The following is an 8,404-nucleotide window of genomic DNA, read 5'->3' as shown; positions in this document are numbered from 1 at the left end:
CCTAATAGCCTACATGTATATATAGGACCCCTATGCCCCAAAAACGTGGCTAAGAGTCCCTCTAGGGTTTCCAGCCGTTTTTGGTGCCTCCTCTCTCCTCCCTCTTCATCCAAGTTGCTTAGTGGTGTTTGTGACTCCATTAGAGGTGCAACACTTGAGGCACTAAGCTTTCTGAAGTCAATCAAAGCAAGGATTGATTGTTATTGCTATATATAATAATCAAAGGTACTTACTAAACCCTTATTTCAGTTCTTATTTGATAGATCTAGGGTTTGTAAGTCTTGGATTCATTGCATGTACAATAGAGAAACCTAGATCCAAACATTAGGGTTTGTATGAGCACATAGGATTGTTCTTATGCATAAAATCTATCATAATAAACTATCCCCCGTATTTATTTATTTATTGCTTTTAGATTGTGGATTGTGTGTAACTCAATAGGCCTATGTATTTATTAGGAGCGTAACTAATTTGTTGTTTTAGTGGGCATATCTTTAAAACATATATTTTTTTTAACGACAAATCTAATCTACTACTTAATTCCACCTATGTTCATGACGGGACTTAAACTTTCAATCTCAAGGAGGAAAGGCAACACCTGATACCGTTGGGTTAGAAACCCTTTGGTCTTCACACATACATCGTATAAAAAGATTTAAAACCATACAATAAGTGTTCGGCATACAAGCGCGGAGCTTATTAAGGGCCACCCCCCCCCCCCCTTTTTTCTTTTTGCTTAGAAGTAGTAGTAGCCCACTAATTTTTATGAATATTAGACCCAACCCTCCCCCCCCCCCCCCCACACACACACACACACACACACAAAAATATTAATTGCTCTTTTCTAAAGTTGCTTTAAATAAAGGACCAAAACACACATGAGTGCTGACTTATTTGTCTTCTTGGTTATATGATATAGTTGCATTAGTTTGAAGATTCACTTAATAATGCAAAGAAGAAAAACAAGTTAAGCTGTAACGGATTCAACTGATTCAACTGATGCCGTACACTTTCTTATTCACTTTACAAAGCGCATTCGGTTTACAAAACGCAGATAATTAAACTTTTTGGTTTCAAGCAACCAAATCTCCTACATTTAGGATTAGACATTTAGTGTATATGACCAATCCTGGAACACAGATGATCTACACACATAAAGAAGTAATGTTTAAGAAGGCTAGATACCAATGAGCGCCTTTGAATCCACTCAGAAAGTTTCAGATACACTATTGTGGAAATGGAATGTCAGAAAGATCCTCTCTATAAGGAGCATTTGTCAACTCTGGTCTTCTATCAGCATCATTTCCACTTTCCATGCTATCTTGAGCAATAGGGTCACCTTTTGATGGCTCAATATATGTAACCACAACATCCTTACGCAACATAAGGTAGATCACTGAGAGAACATAAGCAGCCATGACCGGAAAAACTAATATTGCAATAAACACATTAGCCACTTTTGGCCAAGTGCTATGGATTAGCCAATCGACAAATGCAGTGCTCAAGTAGTAGATGTTGATGCCAATTATTCCAAGTCCTAGTGCCCATGAGAAGAGAATGATCTGTAGAAGAAAAATAATCATATTATAAATGAATTTCAGGTATACTTGATTTACGAAATTGAAACTCACAAATATTGAGTTCTTGTGAGGTCCCATTTTGGTACTTGAGCTACTGAACTTGAGTAGTGGAATGAGTGCAAATGGAAGTTCAAATGACAGTGTCATCTGCAAAAGATCCATACTTACATTAAAGTCTAGTTTCAATGAATCATGAATATGCTTACCTATAGAATGAAACTTTAAAGATGGAGTCACATACAGATGCTATTATAATTAGTCTTCCTTCTCCAGAAGGCCCCCCAATTATTTACACTATTAGACTCGGTGTTATGGCGATGCACCTAGTTACCAAGTTCCTGAGCCATTTCCTCATTTTTAAGTCCAAGAAACCCTAAAATAACAAATAGTACATGCTTAGTGTTAACCTTGATTATTAACAGCAGAAAGTTATAATAGGCAAACCCAATAAAGACCTCTTTTAACCTACCGACATAATGAATTGTCCAGCATAAGTGCCTGTGATTGTTGAACTCTGACCAGAAGCTAGCAGTGCAATTGCATAAAGAGTAGAGCCGGACTTTCCCAAAACATTCTGTGTAGTAAAAACCGGGGTTAATTATGAGAAGTTTTGTGAATGTTGTTGGTATAGAAGTTATAAATTTGACATCTTATAAGCTCATACTTTTAGAAGAAATGAAGCTGAGTTAAGGTTGAGATCGTTGCAACGATCCATTTCTTCACTTGGTAGGTTTTTTTCTGAGCAAACAGTGCCAGAAACAGCGATCATTGAGACGTTGATCAAGAATGCTACAAAGAGCGCAATGCCACTCTCTATCAAGAAGTATCTGCATGCATCCTGTAATTCAAAACATCATCATGAATAAGAACTCGAGTTGGTATCTTTCGAGTAAGAACAAGAGCCGAATGGAGAAACAAGTTATGCCTATTAAAAAAAGTGAACTTAATGTTAATAAACCAAAGTAGATTTAGGGAATATAAATATATGAGAAATAGGTTTTTATTTTTTATTTTTTGGGAGTGGGATCTTACGGCATGACAAGGGCACCAAGTAGAGCAATGGCATCACCAGTGGCGCCTTGACCACTAAGTTTAGGAATGAACATTCCCTATAGCAAATCACCAGCTGGTGGCTTCACATAGCTCATTTCTCCAAAGAAACAACCAGCCATCAGAAAAACTAGAATAGCTATCAATATTTCAAGCTTCCTCACCTATGGATATATGAAACCAACATTCCATGTGTTTTCATATTAGGAAACACCAACTATGAAAACATCAAAAGAAAACGAATCATGATTGAAGTTCTTACACCATATTTTTGGAGGCCAAGAAGGAGGAGGGTGCTGAGACCAGTGAGAGAACTCCAACCCAAACTGGAATCTTGAATAAGATATTCAGTGCAAAAGCTGTTCCGATCACTGCAAACATCAAAAGAAAATGAATCAAAATATTATTAAAAAAAAGTTAAATCGTATGTTCACATCAGTTTCATGGATATGCATGATTAAAATTAGTACCTTCGGGAATATCTGCTGCAATGACTGCAACCTCGGCTAGCAGCCATAGGCAATACTTGACAAAGATAGGGTATTCAGCCTTACACAACTCTGATAAATGTTTCCCTGAATAACAGAATAACTAAAGTTTAGATATTTATAATTATTTCTGGATATATAGATAAATTCATAGGTCTAGTTCAGTGAATGTCTTACCAGTGCTTACACCAAGATTGGCAGCCAGAGATTGAATAACAAGTGCAAAGATTATCCCGATCAAAATCACCCAAAGTAGCTGAAAATAATGGTGATTTTTTTGAACTACAACTATGGTGTTTCATGGAGAAAACGTTTACCTCGTATCTATGGTTGGCTCCTGCCTGTAAATCGGTTTCCACTGCATAAAAAACATTGATAAGTTTACAATGATTAAGATATATAAGTTACAATGAGAATATGAGATATTGAGAAATCAAAACTTACTGTTGCCAGGATCGAGATAAGCCAATGACACTAGGAAACCAGGTCCAACAAAGGAGAGAAAACTTTTCCATCCAGGTTTCTGCATATTATATGGTTATCAAATTAATCAAACTGTTATTAAACAAATAGAAACTTCAAACATATGGTTAGATATCAATCTTGAAATTAACGTTTGTGAGGGTGGAAAGAGAGTGAGAGAGAGAGAGAGAGAGAGAGAGAGAGAGAGAGAGAGAGATCACCTGATCATGGTCGATATCTTTATGATCATCAAAGTCTTTGGAGTTGAGAACAGAAAGATCAACAGCTGAAACAAGATTGCTCCCTCCTGTAACTCGTGGTTCATGCTGCAGACTTGCCATCTCTGTCTCTGTCTTTGTCTCTGTGGGAATGGAGAATCTATATATGTGAAGAATCTCAGTATGAACAGATTTGATGGTAAAGGATTGGATTGAGTATGCTACTTATACTAGAGTTCTGCACATAACTCATGGCTACTAGAGTTCTAGTTCAAAATGTTGCTTTCAGATTTTGAGCATGTCCATGCCGTTTGCATTACAAAATGATGCATGGCTGCTGGAGTTCAAATTCTAAAGGTTGCTTTCAGTTTGTGGGCATGTCCATGCCGTTTGAATTAAAAAAGGATTCTGAGCTTCTCCCTAACCCCCTTCTACCATGAGACTGAGACACCTCTTCAGCTCCTGTATTTTTGCGCCTCTACCTTTTGTCCTTTATCTACGTCTTTATCCACTCTATCACCATCATCATAAAGGTACCCACATCGCTCCATCTCTCTCGCTCTCAACCCCTAATCCCCACTGGAAGGAAAATTTGTGTCATCTCTTATCTCTATCACCGCCTGCTGCTCTGTGCTTCGTGTCTCTGAGGCTCAGGAGGGAAGAGGCGACAGAGCCTATGCTCCTTCATGTAGATTTTCTCGATATGTACTTCAAACTAATCATTCTCAATATTTTTATTTACCTATAACAAAATTGACACTTCACGAATTTACCAGAAAGTTGAAGACAGTATTTGCAGACAGAGAACTCGAAAAGGCAATGGCCCCACCATGCATAGAGCTCGCAAAGCTTTTCTCAGTAGCTGTAGATTTTCCAAAAACCCGTGTCCCCGCAGAAATCCCTGCAAATCTTCGTGTCAAAGAGTACCCTGATTTCATGGAAAAATCCAACAAAACAACGTACGAATCATATAACGTGATTGGGAAACTCTTTCGTGAGGTCAAAGACATCGCCCCACAAAACAGCCAGGTCAACCCGTTCACGCGTGACGTGGCGAGACAAACGTACGATGTTGACTTGGAAGTCAGCGGGTTTGAGTACTATGTTGATGAAGCTTTTGATTTTAAAACTGAGTATGATTACAAATTGGGTAATTTGATGGATTATTATGGGATTAAAACCGAGGCTGAATTGTTGAGTGGGAGTATTATGAAAATGTCGAGGTCCTTTGATGGGAGGAATGATGCTGAAGCGGTTGGTTTGGCTGTGAAGTCTTTGAGAAAGGAAGCGAGGAATTGGTTTTGGAAGGGTAGAGGCAATGTGGATGTTGGAGATGATGATGTGTATGCGAAAGCATCTGCATGGTATCATGTGACATATCATCCGGATTATTGGGGTAAATATAATGAGGATATGAAAACACGTGATCATTTTTTGAGTTTTCCTTGGTGTGTGCATGATAAGCTTATTGAGATTAAGAGAAGCAAGGGGAGGGTTAGAAGAAATGTTGATACTGATTGGCTTCAACAGCAGTTTAGCACTGCTTTAAATCTGATATGATTGAAGTTGTGTGAAGTCACTATAGTTGTCTTTGTTGTTTCTTGTTGGATTTAGTTTGAGTTGATGTAAATATTGTGGTTTTTTATTATTGTGTTTCTTGTAGGGTTTGATGTAAATATTATCAATGTTGATATATTTTTGAGATATGTAAGTAGTATCTTAATCTACTATACATGCGTACACATAGATTATATGGAGTTGAACATAGATTATATGGAGTTGAACAAGAGGTGATAAAAAAAAAAGTAATCGGTTTCTACTAATGCTTACCTAGATCCTTGTAGGATTGATGAAAATCGTATGAAGTGAAATTTGACATCATGACTATAACTTTGGACTTTAATGACTTTATTAGTTCTTAGGTATATTAGGTGGAATGTGTAGCTTTATTTGAAGTAAAGTGTTTGACAAAAGAAATATAAAGTCTTTTGGTTTGAAATTAATAAGATTTGGAATCCAGTTCCGCCGCATTTCCATGTTAAAGTTTATTTTTCTATTTGATTCAAGTTTTTAAAATGAATTGGAATCCTAAATGATTTTGACTTTTCATTAAACTAAGGAAACGAAATTCCAAAAACAGGAGGAGGGAATTAAAATCCAATTCAATAAGGAATGTTGATGATTACAATATAACATTTTTTATTTTTATCGTTATATATCAAAACAATATTATGTACTAAAATTAACAGGTCCTTGTTTTCTCTACTTTCTCTGACGACCATGTCACCTGTTGACGTCATCCCAAGATTGTTCCGACGAAATCTTCAAATGTGAGACTCTCCCTCCCCTCCCCCTCCCCCCCCCCCCCTCTCATTGTTGCCTTTGTTGTGTGTTCAATATTTATAATGCTATTATCATACTTGTAAAACGGTTGTTTGTTGTGCTCTATTGTAAAACCTTTTCTTCATGTGTAAAACAATTATCGGACGTGTAAAATAGTTCTATGGAAATTAGATTTGTTGTGTTCTATTGAAAATCAAACTTTGGTATTCTTTTTTAATTTATGTTAAATTTAAACTACACTCAATTTGTAAATGACACCGTATCACAATATCCACCATTTAATTATTTTTTACACTCTCAATTTGATATGAATTTGATTGTAGAAAAAACATCATAAATGGTCCCTGTGGTTTTCCAAAATCTGAAGTTTAATCCCCGTGGTTTAAAAACGTCATAGATGGTCCCTGCGCTTTCAAAACTTTTGATGTTTGGTCCTTTTTATTAACTCCGTTAGCTTTCTACCGTTAAACGAAGGGTATTTCCGTCATTTAACTATCCAAGGACCTTTTAAGAAGTTTTCTTTTATTTATTTATTTTCTTTAAATAAATTTAATAACCAAGGGTCTCTCTCTCTCTCTCTCTCTCTCTCTCTCTCTCTCTCTCTCTCTCTCTCTCTCTCTCTCTCTCTCTCCAACACGACCAAAAATAGCACCGCCCACCCCCATCATCTTCCTCCCCCACCCTTCATCAACAACTAAAACTCCAAACTCATACATACACTTGAAAAATTAAAAACGCATAACATGATGTTAATCCTTGTCTCAACATTAGAGGAACACCATAAAAATATGTTGAAAAGCTACTACAAAATCCTCAATGTTAAATATCCCCAATCTTCTTGAGTCTTGACAATTAAATGAAGTGATTTCTCCAGATGGTTGATGTTTAAGAATTTCCATCCAGATCTTGGATCAATGACTTTCAGGTTCTTTCTTCTTTTTCCTAGCCCTCATGCTCGCTGCCTTCATCTCCATAGCCAAATCTGACTGCCTTTCATCCTACTCCGATTACTTAAACCTAAAAGTAACAGAGTGGATTCAACCAAAGAGCTTGAAGAAGAATCAAAGTGTGGTTAACCCCAAATGACTTTTAGGTTCTTTCTTCTTTTTCTTCTTGTTCTTCCCACGTTTAACCCCAAATGAAAGATGATCATCGTCGCTATTTTTACCAAACTTCCCATCTTTCTTGAACCCATTTTTCTCGAAATTAAGATCAATGGTAATAAAATTAAAACCGGGCTTTGAGTTAACTCCTTTGTTAAACCCACCGTTGATCCCAAAATCACCGGTCTAGTTTTGATTAGTCGACCCGACTTTAAAGTCAAAGTTAAAACCATTAAAATCGGAGTTGGATGAACTGGAGTGGTTGGTGTTAATGGTGTCTGAGTTGGTGAAGTGGCCGCCAACATGGATGTCGAAGTTTCGGCGTTCTTTTTCGGGGCGTTTGGAGGCGTATGAGGTGGCTCCAGATGGAGTCGTTAAGGGAGAGGCTGAAAAGATTGTTGCTTTGAACACGAAGTTGATCACTGTACTGCCAAAAAAGACGATTGATTGTTGTTTTCCATGGTTTAAGATAGCTGATTTCTTGATACCCAAGTGGGAAAGATGATGAATTCAACGAAAAGAAGTGAGATCTGGAGGAAAATGCGAAGTGGGTATTGGTTTATATGTATAATAGGGAAAAGGAAAGGGGACAAGTTTCCAGGAAATGAAGGTGATTACGTGTAGCTTTGTCAAAGGTGAAATAAATAAAAGAAAACTTCATAAAAGGTCCTTGGATAGTTAAATGACGGAAATATCCTTCGTTTAACGGTAGAAAGCTAACGGAGTTAATAAAAAGGACCAAACATCAAAAGTTTTGAAAGCGCAGGGACCATTTATGAGGTTTTTAAACCACGGGGACTAAACTTCAGATTTTGGGTAACCATAGGGACCATTTATGATGTTTTTTCTTGATTGTACATGAAAATGTTGAAAATGTACTGACTTAGTTTAAAAACACATAATCGTAGACAAAGGAAAGCTTCATTGATTTTGACATGGAAATGATATGATCATAAACAACATGATCCATAATATTATTGATCCAAAACCTATTATAAATTAAAATCTATACAAAAATCAAACATGATCCTAGACGATATGATCCAAAATATTATAACATAAAACTTATTTAGATTTCACACTTTATTTTACAAAATTTCAAGATTTGGTTAAAAATGATATGATTCAAAACTATTTATAAATCAATTTTGTAAAAATTA

General features: G+C 36.5%; 2 pseudogenes across 1 annotated transcript; one reads left to right on the top strand and one right to left on the bottom strand.

Annotated features, from left to right (window-relative positions):
* Window positions 1-988: 988 nt before the first annotated feature.
* LOC145132734 (metal transporter Nramp7.2-like) lies at window positions 989-3,991 on the bottom strand (annotated as a pseudogene).
* A 264-nt stretch (window positions 3,992-4,255) lies between these two features.
* LOC145133591 (putative RNA-dependent RNA polymerase 1 pseudogene) lies at window positions 4,256-5,455 on the top strand (annotated as a pseudogene). The gene is made up of 2 exons (XR_013718634.1): window positions 4,256-4,486; window positions 4,575-5,455. The product of XR_013718634.1 is annotated as a putative RNA-dependent RNA polymerase 1 pseudogene (transcript).
* The last annotated feature ends 2,949 nt before the right edge of the window (window positions 5,456-8,404 follow it).

Source organism: Lactuca virosa, chromosome 8 (genome assembly GCF_052849685.1).
Source record: "Lactuca virosa cultivar CGN04683 chromosome 8, Lactuca_virosa_CGN04683_v6, whole genome shotgun sequence".
NCBI classification, from domain to species: Eukaryota; Viridiplantae; Streptophyta; class Magnoliopsida; order Asterales; family Asteraceae; genus Lactuca; species Lactuca virosa.
The sequence above is the reverse complement of the archived record's forward strand: the minus strand, read 5'-3'. Positions and strand labels throughout refer to the sequence as shown.